Source organism: Miniopterus schreibersii, assembly GCF_964146895.1.
Source record: "Miniopterus schreibersii genome assembly, chromosome: 2".
NCBI lineage: Eukaryota > Metazoa > Chordata > Mammalia > Chiroptera > Miniopteridae > Miniopterus > Miniopterus schreibersii.
In genome coordinates this window covers 187,083,353-187,102,801 of record NC_138102.1, presented here as the reverse complement: position 1 = coordinate 187,102,801, position 19,449 = coordinate 187,083,353, and the positions used below count along the sequence as shown (strand labels likewise).

Here is a 19,449-nt window from a genome sequence, read left to right as displayed (position 1 = left end):
TGGGGCTATTACTTCTTAAACTGCACAAAAACCTACAATTACCTCACAATAAAAAGTCAAGCAAGAGAACCCAACCTGGATGGTTTGACTAGTGAGCTCCACCAAACTTTAAAGCAGCAGTTAAGTGTCCACCCTGGACAGGGTCAGGGGATACGAGAAGAGCCGTAGCCGCCCTCGCGGCTGGAGAGATCTGGGGTAAACGACACAGGATCAGGCGAATAAAATAATAAAGGGGAAGACTAGAAACGCACAGGCCCGTTTCCCTGATAAGCACAAACACAGAGAGTCCTAAATACAGTATCTCCCGTCGGTTCCCACAGGTGATACAAAATAGCGCGTCGGGACGGTTCAGCCCCGGGCCGGGCACCGGCACCACTCAGCGCAGCCGGCAGGGGGCGCCCGCGCGCAGCCGCCTCGGTCTCCGCCACCCCGGGGACCCGCGGGGCGCTCATGCCTCACGAAGGATCCACGGTGCTTTATTTACAGACGCCGTGCGTGTACCTGTTCGTCCTCAACCCCGCCTTGCGGTCAGAGCACCACCCGCGGCTTTCGAAGGTCTCCCGCGGACCCAGGGAAAAGGCGGGTGGTGGTTCCTGAAGCCGGTGGCGCTGCGCCCCGAGAGCCCCGTGGGGGGCCTCAGACCACGTCGCGGCGGCCCCCGGCCCGCGGAGGCCCCGGGGCGGCGAAGGGGCTGACCCAGGCCAGGGAGGCGGGGCGGCCCAGGACGTCCTGCAGGTTGGCCCAGGCGGCCGCGCCGCGCGTCCTGTCGGCGCAGATGGAGTACACCTGCAGGGCGAGCGTCAGCGCCCCGAAGAAGAAGCCCTTCAGGCCCACGAGCAGCAGGAAGAGGAGCGAGCCGCGCGGCGCCACGGTGCTGCGCAGGTCCCACTGGCCGCGCGCGCGGGCGCGCAGGGCGGGCGCGCCCAGCAGCAGCAGCAGGTGCAGCCCGGCCAGCGCCGCGTAGAGCGCGAACAGCACGAAGTACTTCTGGTTGTCCTCGCCCACGCAGTTGTTGACCCAGGGGCAGTGGTGGTCCATCCCGCGGATGCAGCGCCCGCACGCGAGGCAGTGGCGCGCGCGGGGCGGCTGGACGGCGCCGCAGAGGGCGCAGCGGGGGCCGCGGGGCGCGCCCGGGCCGGGCTCTGCGCCCACGGGCAGGGCGCCCGGGTCGGTGAGCATGGTCCGCAGGTGCGCCGCCAGCGCCAGGAAGGCCAGCAGGTGGAAGAGCGCGCCGTGGGCCACGCCGTAGGCCGCGTCGCGCGCCGGGAGCAGCAGGTCGCGCAGCAGCAGCGCCGACGCGCTCAGCACCAGCAGCCACGTGGTCGCGGCGCACGCGAAGCCCAGGACGTCGCACACGCACCACATGAAGCGCGGGGGCGCCGGGGCCTTGGGCGTGGGCATCGCGCGAGGGCCACGCGGGGCCGGCCGGGGTCCTCCGCGTCCCGCGCCCCGCCGCCCGCGCACCGTCTGGGGGCCCCCGCGCCGGGTTCTAGAACGCGCCCCGCAGCCGGGGGTTTGTGAGCGCAGAAAGGGGAGCGCCCCTCCCCGGGGACCCTTCCCAACGGGGGCCCCTCCCCTCGGGGCGGGCCGGGCGCCTCCTTCAGGACGTTGCAGGGGGGGCGAGGAAAGGCGGGCGCTGGGCGCGGCGGGGGCCTGAGCGGCCAGGCCCCTGGGGAGGGCCCCGGGCGACAGTGTCCTGGTGCTTTTCAGGGCCGGGCAGGGGCCCCGGGGGAGACACGGTGCCGCCGGGACCAGGGGACAGCGGACGGGAAAGGAGACCGTGGGCTGGGGAGCATTTTAAAGTCCCCAAGTCTTGGCTGGGCCCGACGTGGCCACAGCGTCCTCGGACTGACCGGCGGGAGGCGGCCACACTGGCCGGTTAAGGGACATACAGCGTCCGGCCCCTGGAACCGAGGTGTGTGGGTGGTGGGTGGGCGTGGGCTGGGCAGGGGCTGCGGACCCTCCAGGGGGCCACACCCGGGGCTCGGGTGTCAGCAACGGCTCAGGGGTGACCAGCCGTCCCCTGGTCAGCTGCAGTCCTCTCCTCTCCACCCAGTGACCCCCCTCCAGGTTGCTGATTCCCGGGACTCACGGCGCAGCCTCACCTCCGCCGTTGACCATGGGCCCCGGGGCGCGGGGTGGGCCCAGGACACCAGGTGAGAGCCCGGGAGGCCCTGCGGGGGCCCCTCAGCTGCCCTCACCTCGTCCGGGCCTCATAGCTGTGAGGTCGCTGTGGCCGGGGCGTCGCTTTGATGTGCCCCCGGCTGCCCAGGTGCCAGCCACAGGCCCTGGCAGGAATCCCCCCGCTTCTCACTCCCGCCCGGGGTGGGTGTCCTCCCTGCACAGCCCCCAGGACTGTGGGCGTGACGATTGACCGTCCCAACCCCTGTCCCTGTGACCATCTCCATCCCACGGCCCTGCTTTATTTTGTGTGGTTTTTGGTTAATCCCCTCCCCCGAGGATATTTTTCCCATTGATTTTTAGAGAGAGTGGAAAGGGGGGGGGGAGAAAGACCCCGATGCGAGACACACGTTGATGGGTTGCCTCCCGCGGGACCCAGGCCGGGGATGACCCTGCGACCCAGGCCCTTGACGGGGAATTGAACCCAGGACCCTTTGGTGCACAGGCTGGGGCTCTGACCACTGGGAACACCACCCGGGGCCGGCCCCTCTGCTTTTTGCAGCCGTGTCGGGCGCCCGGCTGTGTGGTAGCTGTGCCGTCCCACCCGCTGGCTCAGCCGACCTCGGGGAGCGTAACCCACCGTGGGCGGCGACAGGGCCGAGGGGAAGTTTCTCACAGCAGGTTCTCGGTCGTCGCCAGGCTGAGGGCCCTTCATCCACTCACACGCTTACCGGTGATTTAATTTTCACCGAGGTCACGTTTTCCATTCCCCGCACTTGCCGTCGCCATTGACCCACCGCGTGGAGACGGACTTCCTTTCCTTGGTCCCGGGGGGGGTCCCTCGGCGTCCCTCTGCCTCGCCGTGACTGCCGCTGAGCTGGCCCTGAGCTCGCCGCGAAGGTGAAGCGGTGGAGCGACATCCTGAAGGAAGCCCGCCCGCTCTGGTGGGAGGTCTGCGGGGCAAGGCCATGGGGGTGGCAGCCCCCCATGGTGCCTCTGGGTGTCGGAGGCACGGGGAGCCCCTGGGTGACACAGATTCAGAGCCTCAGCCCCCCCGTCTCTCTCACAAGCTCATCTGAAAGGGATTTCGACAAGTGATATTGTTTGTTAAGAAGTCGCATTCGTGCCCGGGTCAGCGTAGAGCGTGGACCCATGAACCAGGCGAGGGAGGTTTGGTTCAGGTCGGGGCACAGGCCCGGGTTGCGGCTCGATGCCCAGCTGGGGGGTGCAGGAGGCAGCCGATCAGCGACTCTCATCACTGACGTTTCTCTCTCCCTCTCCCTCTCTGAAATCAATAAAGACATTAAAAAACAAAGTCACATTCGCAAGGGGGTTGATGGAAATCGTGTGCATGTGTGAGCGCCCGGCTAGGACCTTGTGAGTGTGGTCGGAGGTCAGTATTTCTGATAAAGCTCCTGCTTCTGATCCCCCCCCCCAAGCATCCATCACTCAGAGGTACCTTCTCCTTTATAAAGCACCCCTGATTATTCCGAGGAACTTGTGCCTCTCCCGGCCTCTAAATCCCTTGTTTCTCTCGCCTGTGAAATGCTTTTGTTCTGCTCTGTGGCGTCTGCTTGTCCTGCCCCGTTCAGCCAGGTCGGTGAGGGCCAGGCCGGGCCTGAGGAAGCGGGAGTGACGCTGACTCCGTCAGGTGGACCTAGGACGCCGGCTAGGTGGGCGCCACCCTGCTCCCCGAGAGTCCCCTGGAGCCTCCGTGACAAGTCATCGCAGACAGGGAGGCTCAGGACAGCAGAGGTCCATTCTCTCCCGGTTCTGGAGCCAGGAGCCCAAAGTCAAGGTGTGGCAGGGCTGCACTCCCTCCAAGGCTCTGGGAAGATCCTCCCGCCTCTCCCAGCCTCTGCTCACCTGCAGGGCGCTCATCCCTGGGCTTGTGGCCGTGTCGCCCCCGCCTCTGCCTCTGTCATCACCGGCTGTCTCTCTGTGTCCCCTGGGCTTCCTGTTACAGGGACACCTGCCCTTGGATGTAGGCCCACCCTAAGTCCAGGGTGACCTCACCTCCAGATGCTGAACTAATTACACCTGCAAGGACCCTGTTTCCAAATAAGGCCACATTCTTTGTTTTCTTTTCCTGAGGATATTTTTTTCCACTGATTTTTAGAGAGAGTGGGAGGGATGGAGAGAGGGGGAGAGAGAGAGACACACACACACATCGATTGGTCGCCTCCTGCACCTGCCCCAACCAGGGCCAGGGATCAAACCTGCAACTGAGATATTGGCCCATGACTGGGAATCGTCGAACCCGTGATTCTTTGGTGGGCAGGTCGAAGCTCTAACCGCTGAGCCACACCCGCCAGGGCCAGGCCACATTCTGAGGGTCCAGGTGGGCAAGGATTTTGGGGGGACCTTTTCAACCCCCCACCCTCCTCAACCCCCACCTTCCGGAGGGTGGAGGGACTCGGGTTGCTGAGAGGCTGTGACATCCATCCTGTGTCTGCCCCGCAGCCTGGGTCCGAATGTCCATGGGCCCTGAGCCCGGGTGCTCACCCGCCTTGTCTTCATTAAAACAGTCACAAGCAGAGCCCGGGGCCCACCTCTCCCTGGCTGCAGACTCAGCAGGCTGTGCTGTTGGCTGCAGGGGACTCTCAGCCTCTTCACTGTTTCACGCTTCGTTTCCCCGGAGCCTCCGGGGGGGCCGCCTGGCGGGACTGAGCGTGAAGCTGCGGCTCCAGCCACCCTCCTTGGAGACCCTGGCTGCCCGGAAGGCGCCTTTGTCACAGAATTCCCACAGCACCCTCCACGAGGGCTGCCGATGCGCAAACCCCGCTCAGTCCCCTGCCAGCCCACCGTGTCCCACGGCCGCTGTCTCCCACGATCACCGCCTCGGCTGGGGGGCTGCAAGCTGCTGATGCCCTGGGCTCTGGTTTTTTTTTTTTTAAAATGTGTTTTTATTTATTTCAGAGAGAGGAAGGGAGAGGGAGAGAGAGAGAGGAACATCAATGATGAGAGTCATTGACCGGCTCCCTCCTGCACGCCCCCTGCTGGCGATTGAGCCGCAACCCGGGCCTGTGCCCTGACCCGGAACTGAACCCTGACCTCCTGGATCCTAGGTCGATGCTCAACCGTTGAGCTACACCGGCCAGGCCCCTGTTTTTAATCTGGAAAGCGCATCTCACCGTAGCCCACAAGGCTGCTTCTCAGGTGTCCCCAGGCTGGGTGGAATCTCAGGGGGCACCTCCTGGGGCCCAGACTGTTCCGACACCTTTAAAGTGCCTGCAGGAATTCCTGTTTCCCGAGGATGGGCCCTTGGCAGGAAAGGGGCTGGGCTTCTGAAGACAGTCCCTCTGTGCTGGCTGCAGTACAGACGCCTTCCTGGAATTTCCTGCCCCAAACTGTTTTAACTTGGGGTTCACACTGACGACTCATATCCAGCTCAGGGCACTGCACTGGCCAGGGGTGCGGGGGAATTGAGACTTGAATTAGTTGGGGAAGGTTGACGAGCCAGCGCCTCCTAGTTACTGCATTTCGGGGTCTGCAACCTTGTCAGGTGTTGGTGAGGCCTGTGGGCATGGACCAGGGCAGCCTGGACAGTGCCTGCCTCCGGCTTCCTGCCTGAGGCCTGGGGAAAGGATGAGACCTCGGGCAGACTGAGGCTTTGCGTCCTGGTCTGCTCCTGGGGGAGGTCCCTGTGACCACATGGCTGACTGCAGGCGCGCATACGTGTGCACATGCATGCATACACACCACATACCACACAGGCACATAGCTGCACATGTACCATACACACACACATACAGGCATGCACAGGGCATGCACACGCAGGCATGCACCCACACAGACATGCACCCACAGACATGTACACACACAAGCATGCACACACAGGCATGCACACACACAGACATGCACACACACATGCATGCACACATAAGCATGCACACACACAGGCATGCACACACACAGACATGCACACACACATGCATGCACACACACAGACATGCACACACACATAGACATGCACACACACAGGCATGCACACACAGGCATGCACACACATGCATGCACACATAGGCATGCACACACACAGGCATGCACACACATGCATGCACACACACACAGAGGCATACACGATGCAGCCTTCAAACAGACGTTTTGGGAGAAAGAATGTGTTTCCACAGGACTCGGGGAGCACATTACAACCACTGTTCTGAGCCGAGACCGCCAGCTGAATTCGACGGCTGAGTACGTTTTGAATTATCTCAAGGACTGAACAACCGCAGAACCACTTAAAGCAGAGACTGAAGAGACGTTTGGACCCAGGGCAGGGCTGGGGGTTTAGAGGGTCGGGGTGTTGGATCTGCCACGTGGCTGCTCCCTCAGCTCGTCTCAGCTTCAGTCCCTTGAACTCTGGGCCAGAGGTTTTATGCCGGGTACAGGCGGGCGCGGAGGATGCCAGAGAAGTAAGACGATCTTCCCGCCCCCACCAGCGCGGGCACACCCCACAGGTATTCGCCAGGTGACCTGCGAGTGTGGCAGGTGCTGTGCTGCCGTCTGGAGGCAGAGGACGGGGGGGGGGGACAGGTGCTGGCCTCTGAGCCTCTCCTTCCTTCCATGACTCTCTCGCTGCTGTCGCCTGGTACCCGCACCGCCCTCCCATTCCACCCATCGGCTCTTCCTCGGGGCCCAGGCTGGCCGAGTGGGGGGGTTCTTTAGCCTCAGTTCTCTCTGCCAGGCTACTCATCCTGCCCCCAAGCTCCTGGAGGGGCCCTTGGGGCTCTGGACGGGACGCGAGTCCCCATCTGCCGACCCTGCTGGCCCTGTGGTCCGACTGGCTCCTGTGTACTGCAGGCCTCGCCCATCCCCGGCCGGCCTGCCCACAGCCCTGACCCAGTGGGCACACTGTGGGACGCAGGCCAACTCCTGCCACCGCCTGAAGGAGGCGGCAGGTGGGCAAGCCGGGAGGGCTCTCAGGTGGAGGCGGCTCCTGGGCCCCGTCCTCAGGCTGGTGTCTGCCATCGGAGCCGAGGAGGCAGGTGCTCTTTGCTGGCTGCCGAGCTGCTGAAACCCCGAGGCAGCCAGCCAGGGTCACGTGCCCAGAGAAAGCGGCCCTTCCGATCAGAAAAATCACCGGGGGGTAGCGGAGGCGGAACGAAATGGGATCTGACGGACGGCTCCGTATTTCTGGCCCTTTTCCCTGCTGGTTGCTAATTGCAGCAGAGCCCAGAGCGGCGGAGACGCAGGCGGCTCCCCTGGCCGCGAGGAGGGCGTCGGAGGCAGAGCAGCAGGCGCTGCTGCGTTCTTTCCGGATCACTGGCTGCCCCGTCTCCCGCGCTAACGGGCGGGCGCCGCCGAGTCGAGTTCAATGCATCACGGTTTAATCAGACGTGGCAGCTGTCGGGCGCCCGGTCCCGGGGACAGCTTGCAGCCGAAATGATCTGATCCATCCAAGATATCTTCAGGCTGCCCGTGGGCACCGGGGCGAGCCTGCCTCCAACGGCAAAGCCCGATTCCAGGCTCCCCGCCCTGTGGGCCTGACGGGCTCAAAGCCTGGACGCCGGGGGCTGGGACCCCTGGGAGACAGACAGTTTGTGCGGCCTCAGAGGAGATGAGGCCGTGGCCTCTGCCGAACTCACCCACATCAAAGGAGAAATTGGCACGCGGTGTGGGGGTTCACACGGGGAGGGCCTGCGCAGGGCACGGCTGAGGGAGCTGCAGATCTGATCGGCCACGTGTACCAGGCACCAGCCGCCCCGGGCCCAGGATGGACGTGGCCATCGCGGAGCTTAGAGTCGGGGAGGGGGACAGGGCATGTCGAGGGCCGGCCTCCGAGGGGGGACGCTGCTCCCAGCGAGGCTGCAGGCTGCTGCCCAGGGAGGGCCTGTGTGGGCAGCCGGGAGGTGGAGGCCCAGGCTGGGCAAGGGCAGTGGGTTGGAGTGGGGGTGGGGATCTGCAGCAGGCAGCCCGGCCTGGCTGTGGGCAGGGCGCCAGGTGTGGAACCCGCTCCCTGGCCCGCTCCGCCTCCGGGGGCACCGGGGAAGCTATAAGGTCAGGTTTGAGGGTTAGGAGGCCTCCTGACCTGGGAGTAGACAGGAGGTGCGGGGAGGGGCGATGGTGACAGGGATGGCCACCAGCACTTCCTGCTGTGGTTTTTGTTTTGTTTTGTTTTTTGTTTTTATGATTTCAGCAAGAGACCACAGCCGGGGTTCCTTCCTCCTGCAGCCTCTTCCTGCCAGTGCCTCACTCAGGTCTTGGGGTGCAACCCCCTGTGGGTCACAGGCCCACAGAGTGACCGCCTGGCTCCCAGACTTGAGTCTTCATGGCGCCCCGTCCCCACTCCTCCCACTCACATTCTTCTCAAGTCCTCAGGCTGAGTGAGGTCCAGGGGTGAAGGCGGGCACAGCAGGGCACGGGGTGGGGGTGGCAGGGCCTGGGAGGCATCCCCACGGCACAGAAGTGAGAGTCTGCTGGGGCGAGGACCTGAGCCAGGTACCAACTTGGAGGCTGAGCCCGGCTGTCACAGGCTGCCCCAGGTTGTCCCACGAGACTCAGCCGGGGCAGGTGGGGCTGGGCAGGTAGGGATTGAGCTTGCCCACTTCCCCAGGAGCTCGGTGCCGCCCAGTGTGCTCCGGCTGGTGCCATCCGCTTAAAGTGGCTTCTGGAGCTTTCCTGTGCACTTGGTGGGCCCTTTTTGTAGCCTGAGGCCCTGGGGGAAGGGCTCGATCTGGAGACAAACTTCTGGGAGGAGACACCTGTCCAAAGGAGGAGGGAGCCAGAGGGGACAGAGCCACAGCTTCCACCCTGCTGGGGTCCCAGGTGTGAAACCCGCCCTGCGAGGTCTCAGGAACCTTTCTTTCCAGCACCTCCTCATGCAGACAGAACTGCCTCCTGTACTGGTGAGGTCACAGCAGCGGCAGGTTGCACCCCACAGGGGCTGCCCTGAGGCTCAGCAAATGATGACGGAGGTGTCAGGGCCCGTGGGCAAGGTGCATCCGAGGCCAACAGGGTCCTAATGAGGGCGGGCGCTGGATCTTGTTTGCTGCGCTGCCCTGAAGGAGTTTGTTTTTTGAAACATAAGCAGCAGGGTGAACATGACATACTGGGCTGGGCTTGAAACAAACCCTGAAAACTGCAGCCTCCTCTGAGCAGGTCTGACTGGGGTCTTCGGGGCTGGGCTGTGCGGCACCCTGGCTGTGGGTGGGGGGTGAGCCATCGCCAAGGTCGAGGGGGAGAGACTCCCACCCAGCCTCCCTCTGCTGTCCCGAGAGGGGTTCACCTCTTCACTGAGCCGCAGTTCAAAGCCTCGTTACAGACCCGAGCGGCGGGGGGGCAGCTTGTGGTGGGGGGAGTGGCATTCCCCATTCCCTGCCTTTTTGGGGCCAGTCTTTCTTTGGCCACCTCCAAACTGATGTCAGTGGTACCTAGTGGATTTCTGTTTGGGTTATTGTAGTCACCAGTTTTATAATTTCATCTTTTATACTTTCCATTTGTCTATGAAGATTTACTGTCTGTTTATTCATTGATATAATATTTTCCTGTATTTCTTTATATATATTTTATTTTTTATCTTTTGGCGATATCTTTATTTTTTGAACATACTTATAACAGTTGCCTTGATGTCTTTTTTCTGCTAAATCTAGTATTTGGGTCCACGTGGAGTCAATTTATATCAACTGCCTTTTTTTCCTGATTGTGGGTCAGAATTTCCTGTTACTTTACATGTCTAACAACAAGTAAAAACCAGACATTGTAGATGATACATTTGGGAGACTCTGGATTTCTTTGTGTTCTTCTGGGAATTACTTTGCCCTTCCTGTCCCAGTAGATGGTTCATGTTTCTGGATCAACTCTGCAAATCCTGTTTCCCTATGCTTCTCAGCAGTTTCTGTCCCTGCTCTTTTTTTTTTAATGTGGTGTTTAAAAAATATATATATATATATATATATATATATATATATATTTATTGATTTCATAGAGAGGAAGGGAGAGAGAGAGAGAGATTGAAACATCAATAATGAGAGAGTCATTGATCGGTTGCCTCCTGCATGCCCCCCACTGAGGATCGAACCAGCTCCCTAGGGATGTGCCCTGACCAGGAATCGAACAGTAACCTCCTGGTTCATAGGTCAAAGCTCAACCACTGAGCCACAGCGCCCAGAACCTGCCTCCCATGCCTGCTTTACCAGCCTGTCTCCCTGAGGGTCTCCTCGGCGCCTTTAGAATTAGGTGGTCAGCCTTATCTCTAACCACTGGCCTACACTGGCCAGGGACCCAACATCATGTTTTCATTTTGATGGGGTAAGTCCTTCCCCACTAATTTTCTCAATGTACTCTTACCTATTTTCATATTTTTTCAGATTCAAATTCATTCCTGGTGAAACTACCTTAGAGTGAAGGCATGAACGTCTTCGGTATGATTCCCAGGGGTTCCTCCTGCATCACGAGCTGATGGATTCCCCGTGAGTCAGGGGAATGCCCCTGGGCCTCGGGGGCCGTGGCTTCTCCCTGGGTGGGGTGGGGGATCTGGTTCTGCTTTAAAGCAGCTCAGTAGGGAAACGACTGTTTGCAGGGGGATTTGTTTAATTTACCTTCGAGCCTGAGGTCCTGAGTCCATTTCCCATCACATTATCTAAGACGGCTCCGCGGATCCTCATTCTGGGATCAATTTTATCCTGGAGTGGCATCCACTTAACACCACGGGGCCCGTGCTTTTAGCTGAGTAAAGGTCAAACCATCAGACGTCTGGGCTGCAGCTCATCCATCACGCCGGCCGAGGGGGCGGCCGAGGAAAGGTTAATGGATGCGGAGGACTGGATTAATCTCCACAGGCGTGTAACGATGCCTCGGAGCAGGCGCCTCCGTTTTTATTCAGTTTAGTGGCCGGGCACTGGTGATTTTCAGTCCTAACTACTCCTTTTAGGACACTCGCCGGCCCGGGAAGCTGTCTCTCGGGGGTCAAGGCTGCCCTTGGCAGGAAACCTCTCTGATGATCTGCAGGAACAGAGAAAGTGCCCTGATGGAAGCAAAGATGATAAATTATCAGGTTACGGGTCTCCTTCCCAATAACTCTCAATAAACCGAGTGCATTTTAATTAGCTCCTGTCTTGTGGAAAGTGGGAGAAGGTGACAAGCCACCCTCTGGGTGCTCTCCTGGGACCCCAGGTCTTTGGTTCTACATGTCTGATTAGTTGCATGTATGGAGGGAGAGGACAGTGGTCCAGGATGTGGGCAGCCTGCACTGGCAGGGGAGGAGGGTGGGGAGGTTTCGGGGGACTGGAGGGACCACAGCCCAGGGACTCTGCTTCCTTTCCAGGCCACCCCACTCCTGGGAGTGTCACAGTCGCCGTGTCCAAGAGCGTGGGAACGGCAGATGGCACAAGTTGGTTGGCATGTCCTTGTGCCTGTCAAGGGACCAAGTGACTTCAGAGAAGCCTGCCCCCCACAGAACCCACAGTGCCGGGTGGTCTGCAGGGCCCCTCGAACCTGGGGGGTGGGCGGGTTTTGGATGACACCCCGCTCACGGAAACTGAGTCTCCTCTGAGACGAGTCTAGAGAGGACCGGGGGTCAGTGTAGGGCCTTCTCTCTTGGCCCCAAGCTCCTGACCCGGAAAACGGCCTTGGCCTCCTACCAGTCAGGGGTCATCCCTGGCATGGGGGCCACCCAGTCCCCTGGACACCGCGGTCAGTGAGGGCTGGGCCTCCAGGCCTGTGGTTTGTGTGAGGAGGGAGCTAAGTACCAGAAAGTCCTCTCCACTGACCCGAGCGGCCCGCGGGCCGAGCAGGACCCCTGACCACCCCGGGGCAGCGAGGCCGCGCACCCCGAGCAGGACCCCTGACCACCCTGGGGCAGTGAGGCCGCGCACCCGGAGCAGGACCCCTGACCACCCAGGGCAGCGAGGCCGCGCACCCCGAGGCAGGACCCCTGGGCACCCGGGGCAGTGGGGCCGCGCACCCCGAGCAGGACCGCTGACCACCCGGGGCAGCGAGGCCGCGCACCCCGAGCAGGACCCCTGACCACCCGGAGCAGCGAGGCCGCGCACCCCCAGCAGGACCCCTGACCACCCGGGGCAGCGAGGCCGCGCACCCCCAGCAGGACCCCTGACCACCCGGGGCAGCGAGCAGATGCCCCGCCCTGCCCGCGTTTTCAGCCCGGCCCCCCATCCCCGGGCCCGCCTCCGGCGTCTCCTCCGTGGCCACCAGCCCCGGGGTTGTGGCTCTTAGGGCCGCGTGGGCGAGGCCGCAGCTCCCCGCGCGGCGCGGGGCAGGAGGGGCCCGTCTCCCGTGGCCCGCGGGGCAGGAGGGCTGATGCGGGGCCACCTGAGCCGGGTCCGCCCGCCCGCCCGCTCCCGCAGCGCGCGCCCCGGGCCGCGGAGGCCGGACGCCCGCTCAGCACCTCGGTCCCGACGCCTGCGGGGCTGGTGGCCGTGGAAACGGTCCCCGCGGAGCTCGGCCTGCACGGCCTCCCGGGGGCGGGGCTTCACCTGCACCTCCCATGGGCGGGGCTTAGCCCTCACCACTTCCCGTGGGCGGGGCTTAGCGCTCACCACCTCCCGTGGGCGGGGCTTATCCCTCACCACTTCCCCGTGGGCGGGGCTTAGCCCTCACCACTTCCCCGTGGGCGGGGCTTAGCCCTCACCACTTCCCCGTGGGCGGGGCTTAGCGCTCACCACCTCCCGTGGGCGGGGCTTAGCCTCACCACTTCCCCCGTGGGCGGGGCTTAGCTCTCACCACTTCCCGTGGGCGTGGCTTAGCTCTCACCACCTCCCGTGGGCGGGGCTTAGCTCTCACCACCTCCCGTGGCGGGGCCTCACCGGCTCAGCTCCCGCAGGCTCCCCGCCCCCCGCGGCCCCCGCGGCTCTCCGGGTGCCCCGGCGGCGCCCTGCGCCTGGGGAACCTGCTCAAGGGCACCAACCTCCCTCCGCGCCCCGCCCGGGGTCCAGCGCGCTCAGGCTCTCCCCGCACGAGGTCTAACCACTCGGGCGGTGTTTCAGGGCGGCCCGCACGCTGCTCGCAGACGCACGTATGTCGCGCGTGGGGCTGAGAAGCGCGGCCGCGCTGCCTCCGTCTGCTGGAAGGAAACACTCGCAGCGTTTTCCTGCCCCCGCAGGCTGTGGGAGCCCCGCCCCGGGGCGTCATCGCCGCCTCGCCCCCAGCGCCTCACGCTCCCGTCCCGCCGCTGCGCGTGTGCGGCCCTGTCACCCGCGAGACCCACGGCAAGGCCCCCGGGACCGCGGTTCTCTCCCGGCGGCGCAGGGCCACGCACAGGGCCACGCACAGGGCCTGCGGGCTCCAGCTGACCGCGAGGAGGGCGCCCTGCGCTGCCCTGACCCCCTCCCAGCAGCGGGTGTTAAGCTCACCCTCAGCGTCCTGCTCTTTGGGAGACGCCTCCAGCCGCCAGGGGCTGTACTTCCCCGCACAGGTGACTCCCGGGCCTCTGGGTCCGAGGAGAAGGCGCGCAGGAAGGTCCCTCGGGCTGCACCAGGGTGTCAGCAACACGGGCAGCCAGCGGCCCTCAGGGGCTCCTCTCTGCCGCAGGCCGCTCTATATGTTCATACGGAGTGTGTCACTTCACTTCCTATTAGCCCGTCAGCACCCCACCCACCACTCACCCACCCACCCATCTATCCATCCATCACCTATCCATCCATCACCTATCCATCCATCCATCCATCCATCCATCCATCCATCCACCATCCATCCATCATCCATCCACCATCCATCCACCCATCCATCCATCCATCCATCCATCCATCATCCATCCACCATCCATCCACCATCCATCCACCATCCATCCATCCATCCATCCATCCATCCATCCATCCATCCATCCATCCATCATCCATCCACCATCCATCCACCATCCATCCATCCATCCATCCATCCACCCACCATCCATCCATCCATCCATCCATCATCCATCCACCATCCATCCATCCATCCATCCATCCATCCATCCATCATCCATCCACCATCCATCCACCCATCCATCCATCCATCCATCCATCCACCATCCATCCATCCACCCACCCATCCATCCATCATCCATCCATCCATCCATCCATCCACCATCCATCCATCCATCCACCATCCATCCATCCATCCATCCACCATCCATCCATCCATCCATCATCCATCCATCCATCCATCCACCATCCATCCATCCACCATCCATCCATCCATCCATCCACCATCCATCCATCCATCCACCCATCCATCCATCCATCCATCCATCCATCCATCCACCCATCCATCCATCCATCCACCATCCACCCATCACCCACCCATCTGTCCATCCACCATCCACCCACCATCCATCCATTCGTCCACAGCAAGGTCTGGGGTGAGAGGTGTGTCTGAAGGGCTTGGTATCTCTGGGAGTTGGGGTCCCCATGCAGCAGGCTGGGGCAGGGAGCTCAGAAGTGGGGACGGTCAGGGAGGGGAGTAAAGAGCTCAGACAGGACTTGTACCAGAGACTCCAGAAATTGGTGCGTACACCCCATTCTGGGTGGAGGCAGCGAAGATGGGGTGATGGGTGAGAGGGCTTGTCCCAGGCTCTCAGCAAAGGCCTGGCATCCTGGTGAAGCCATGACAGGGAGAGCGGCTCAGAATCTGCCTCCCCCCGAGGTCTGGGCCTCCGTCCCATGGTGCCTTGGGACCTGTGTGTCCCCTGCCTTGGGGGTCGTGGGGATTGACAGGGCCCAGCGAGGGCACAGAATGAAGAGGCTGCAGGTGGTTTCACCTGTTAGTTCCCAAGTGCAGGTTCTTCTGTGGTCCATGCAGCTCCATCCCCAAAGCCCTCAGAGCTCTGGGCAAAGTGGGGACACCGGACCTGGGTGAGCTTGTCCACCCCTGCACCCTGGAAGCCTCCCCTGGGGCAGCTCAGGTCCCCAGGGGGCTCAGGCACAGGTGGTCTGGCTGGAGGTGGGCCTGGCTGCGCCCTCTGCCCATCCAGCCTCAGGTCTGCAGAGAAGCGCTATGGGGCGCCACCTGCTGGCAGCTTGTCGCTCTGCACCCACTCACCTAGGCAAGGACGTCAGGTAAGAGGCCCTGTATACTTGGGACAGGGACAGGGTTCCTCGCCTCAGGCCACCTTCCTGACCTCAGTTACTTCCAGACTGGCTGAGACATCAGCGCCTGCGCTGGGGAGCGTGTCTTGGACGCTGCAGGAGCAGACAGACTGGATCTGAGGGCTTTTGGCAGAGGGAAATGAGAGAGGGAGCGGGGGAGAGGTCCGGGGGCAAGGGCAGGGCGGCTGGGCAGGCCCTGGGGAGGGGTCCTGGGGACTGGGGGGCAGGACACGACAGGATGGAGTAAGGGCATGAGGGGGGCTGATCGCCAGCCCTGAGCTGGAGCCTTGCCTGGACACCGCTCGATGGCAGAGGCTTAACTTAATTTAATAAGCTTTTCTCCTTGTCTTTAAATCCTATCAAAGGGATTGATTTCTCATTGTGAAATCCATGGGAAGAGCTGATCTGAATCTTTACCCTTCGACTGTCCTGGTCATGCACTGGCGGTGGCCACGCAGACTCCCAGACGGACGAGCCCGCCCACGGGCTGTGGTTCCCGTGTCGGCCACGGTTCAGACTCACGGCATGTTCTCTGCTTGGTGGCTGGTTTCCCTCCAAGGAAGGAATCGTGCCCTTAAAGAAAATGGTGTCCGCCCTGGCCCAGTGGCCCAGTGGTTGGAGTGCCGGCCAGTGCACCTGAGGGTCATGGGTTCGATTCCCAGTTAAGGGCAGGTACCTGGGTTGCGGGTTCCATATCGGGCCCCTGTCAGGTGAGTGCGGGAGGCGACCAGCCTATGCGTCTCTCACATGGGTGTTCCTCTCTCTCCCTCCCTCCCTTCCACTCTCTCTAAAAACCAATGGAAACAATATCCTCAGGTGAAGATTAACAAAAAGAAAATAGAGTCTGCAAAGACCTCCCCAAGCCCCACCCCCTCCTCATTGCTCAAGAGGCTCTGTGGGTGACCTTGCACTTGGGCAGGTGCCTCTGTGCCACTCAGGTGTCCTCCTGCTCCCCTGGCCCGGGCCCCTGTTCGCTGGCGGCCCTCCCCACCCGGGTCCCACCACAGCCCCACTGCCCACCCCCTGCCCGCCCCCCAGCTCAGCGCCTCAGCCTCATCCAATTTCACTGAGAATACAGCTCAATTTGAGCAAAGCCGTCGGCCAGGAATTCATACTTTCCCCATAAACCAGCGGCCCGGGCAGCTGTCAATGCGGCCGGAATGGAGGTGCCACTCAGATGTCAGGTCCACTTAGATGAAACTGTCTGATCAGAAAAGCATCGGGGGCTTAGGCGAGACGGCCAAGCAATTTCAAAATCATTTATCTCAGAAATTAATTCCGAGCAAAAGTTTACCCAGAGGGCTGCAGCTTAAAGTTTTGTTTTCAATTTCTTAAAACCCCAAAGCCTTGTTTTATGCCTGTGCCAGCAGCTGACCTCCAAGCAGGACCCTCCGTCTCCAGCCACCCTGGGCAATGCCTCCCTTTCCCTCCACGTCCCAGACGCTGGTGTCTCCCCAAGTCCCCTGCTCTTCCCTGAAGCCCTGTCACCTGCCTCCAATGGCCTGAGGACCTTGAAGACTTCTCTCCCTCCTGGGTCTCCACATGGGTCCCTTGCTGAGAGCCCCGCCTGGCTCCCCATCCTATGGGCCATGTCCACACCTTACCAGAGCATTCCTGCCCGCCCCCCAGCAATGCCTGTGCCTGATCCTTGACTGGCTCCCAGTGTCCTTGGTGACCACTTGGCCTCCGCCCCGCCTGAGCTGGCCCTTTGACTGCACACCCCGGGCAGGTGCAGGTGCAGAGGCTGGCCCTGGAACCAGGCTGCCACTAAAGAGCTGTGCGGCTTTGGGCCAGTCATGGACTCTCTGTGCTTTGTCTGCGTCAGTCATCACCGGGGTGGAGATACGGCGCCTGCTCATGGAGCTGAGGCAGGACCGCGTGTGTCAGCATTTACTGCTCGGAGCGTGGAGGGAACATGGTGAACACACACCTACTGACCCACCACGGGGGCCAGGATGGGTGCAGAGATGGGGAGGGTCCCGGAGCCCAGGCAGCGATCCCTGCTCACCTCGAGGTGGGGCCCTAGGGGGAGAGCGCTCCAGCTGCTGAGGAAAGGAAGGACCGCTGGCCCTGCAGAGGCCCCTGTGCCAGGGCGGGGCCGGGGAGTCTGCCCCCCTCCACTCCTGCAGGCCCAGAGTGAGTTATGAAGAGAAAATATGAGCTTGGCTTGTGAGCTTTGAGCAGCTCCGGTGGGGAATCGAGTTTCTTAATAAACAGGGAAATGAGAAAGTTTCAAACCACTAGAAATTCAAATAAATCCTCAGTAGGTAATATACTGAGCCATTTGGAAAAATGAAAGAGAATTTGCTCCCCAGGACTGATGCCGCCTGGCCTGACCTCTGATGTTTATTTTCGCCGTTTTATGGGGCCTGAGCCGAGTTCCTCGCCTATTGTGTTGACCCCTCCTACAGGGCCAGGCTCCGGGTAGGGGGTCAGGGCTACCAGGCTGGGGAGCAGGTCTCTCTGGAGCTCAACTGGTGAGTCCCCAGCAGGGTGAGGCTATTGGGGGAGGGAAGAGGGGGAAGTGGTCACCGTCTGGAGTCTGTGGGAACTAAAATGGGAGGGGTGGCCCTGGTTTCCCGGCCTGGGTGAGGGTGGCTCTGTGCCCCAGGCCGTGTCACCAAAGCTCCTCTTTCCTCCCCTCCATGTGGTTCATCCCAGGCAGAGCCCAGAAGAGTGGGAGCCATGGAACGCAGACCCCATGAGTTCTGCTCACAGACTTAGAGGGTCTTCCTCATGGGGCCATGTGAGGACATACCCAGACAGGGTGATGGTTCTCTAAGGGACCTGAGGGGTACAGGGCGCAGGAGCTGTGTGGCAAGAATATGGGCTGGACCTTGGAGTTCACCCCAAATGCTGGTGGGGGCTCCAAAATGTTGGGACTGGGTGATCAGGATGGGGGGGGTGGACACAGAGATGAGGGGCCAGCAAAGGAGACAGCTGAGCATGGCTGACTGTGACCCACCTGCACATATTCCACTCTCTACACCCAGCCTGCACTGTCTCCTGGAACCCTCACGGTGATGCCCGGAAGTCCATTTATTGTCCCCATTTAGAGACGTGGCACTGGGCTCAGAGATGTTGGTTGTCTGCCAAAGGTCACTCCTCTAACAGCCAAGTGAGGATCTGAATTTGGGTCTGTCTGACTCTTGGCCCTGAGCTTCCAACCACAGCCCAGCAAGACCATGAACAGAGGGCAGCCCAGAGTCCCATTTGTCACCTCACCCCAAATGTACACCTGCCTGGGATGCTTCCCATGGTCAGTATGCATCACTCTGTATTGCTTTGGAATCAACGAATGGATATGTGGATGGATGGGTGGATGGACTTTAAATGGATGAATAGATAAATGAATGTTTGAATGAATGGATGGAGGGATGGGAGGGTGGATGGAGGGATGGATGATGGAGGGATGGATGATGGAGGGATAGATGATGGATGGATGGATGGAGGGATGGATGGAGGGAAAGATGATGGATAGATGGAGGGAGGGATGATGGAGGGATGGAGGGATGGATGGATGGAGGGATGGAGGGATGGATGGAGGGATGGAGGGATGGATGGAAGGATGGATGAATGGAGGGATGGAGGGATGTATAATGGAGGGATGGATGGATGGAGGGATGGATGGAGGGATGGAGGGATGGAGGGATGTATAATGGAGGGATGGATGGATGGAGGGATGGATGGAGGGATGGAGGGATGGAGGGATGGAGGGATGGAGGGATGGAAGGATGGATGAATGGAGGGATGGATGGAGGGATGGATGGATGGAGGGATGGATGGAGGGATGGAGGGATGGAGGGATGGATGGATGGAGGGATGGATGGAGGGATGGAGGGATGGATAATGGAGGGATGGATGGATGGAGGGATGGATAGGTAGGTGGCTGGGTGGGTGGATGGATGGGGGGGTTGATGGATGTTTGGACGGGGGGTCGATGGGGAAATGCCTGAACAGTCTTCAGTGACCAGCATCTGACTCATCCTCGAAGACCCCAGAGCACTCTGTTTATGAGGCTATGTCATCTCCGTATCTGCAGTGATTTTACCAAAACAAAAGAGCAAACAAGATTTGCCATCAGATTTTGAAAAATTAACAGGAAAAAAGAGATTCCAGCCATCAGTCATCTCTCCCTTTTCTCAAATCTGAAGAAGTCTTTTCTGTGTCCTCACAGGCCCCACGTCCAGACCACATCCCAGATGCTGAGCCATTTCCCCCCTGTCTCCCCAGGGCCCCAGCTCAGCACCCTGCACGTGTTAGAGGCTCCGAGGACGCTTGGAGAAAGGAGCAGACGGGGGACAAATAA

The 19,449-nt window shown here is 61.2% G+C and overlaps 1 pseudogene across 1 annotated transcript; it reads right to left on the bottom strand.

Annotated features, from left to right (window-relative positions):
• Positions 1-636: 636 nt before the first annotated feature.
• Positions 637-1,401, bottom strand: LOC308552640 (palmitoyltransferase ZDHHC3 pseudogene; annotated as a pseudogene). Its single transcript has one exon. The product of its transcript is annotated as a palmitoyltransferase ZDHHC3 pseudogene (transcript).
• Positions 1,402-19,449: the final 18,048 nt, after the last annotated feature.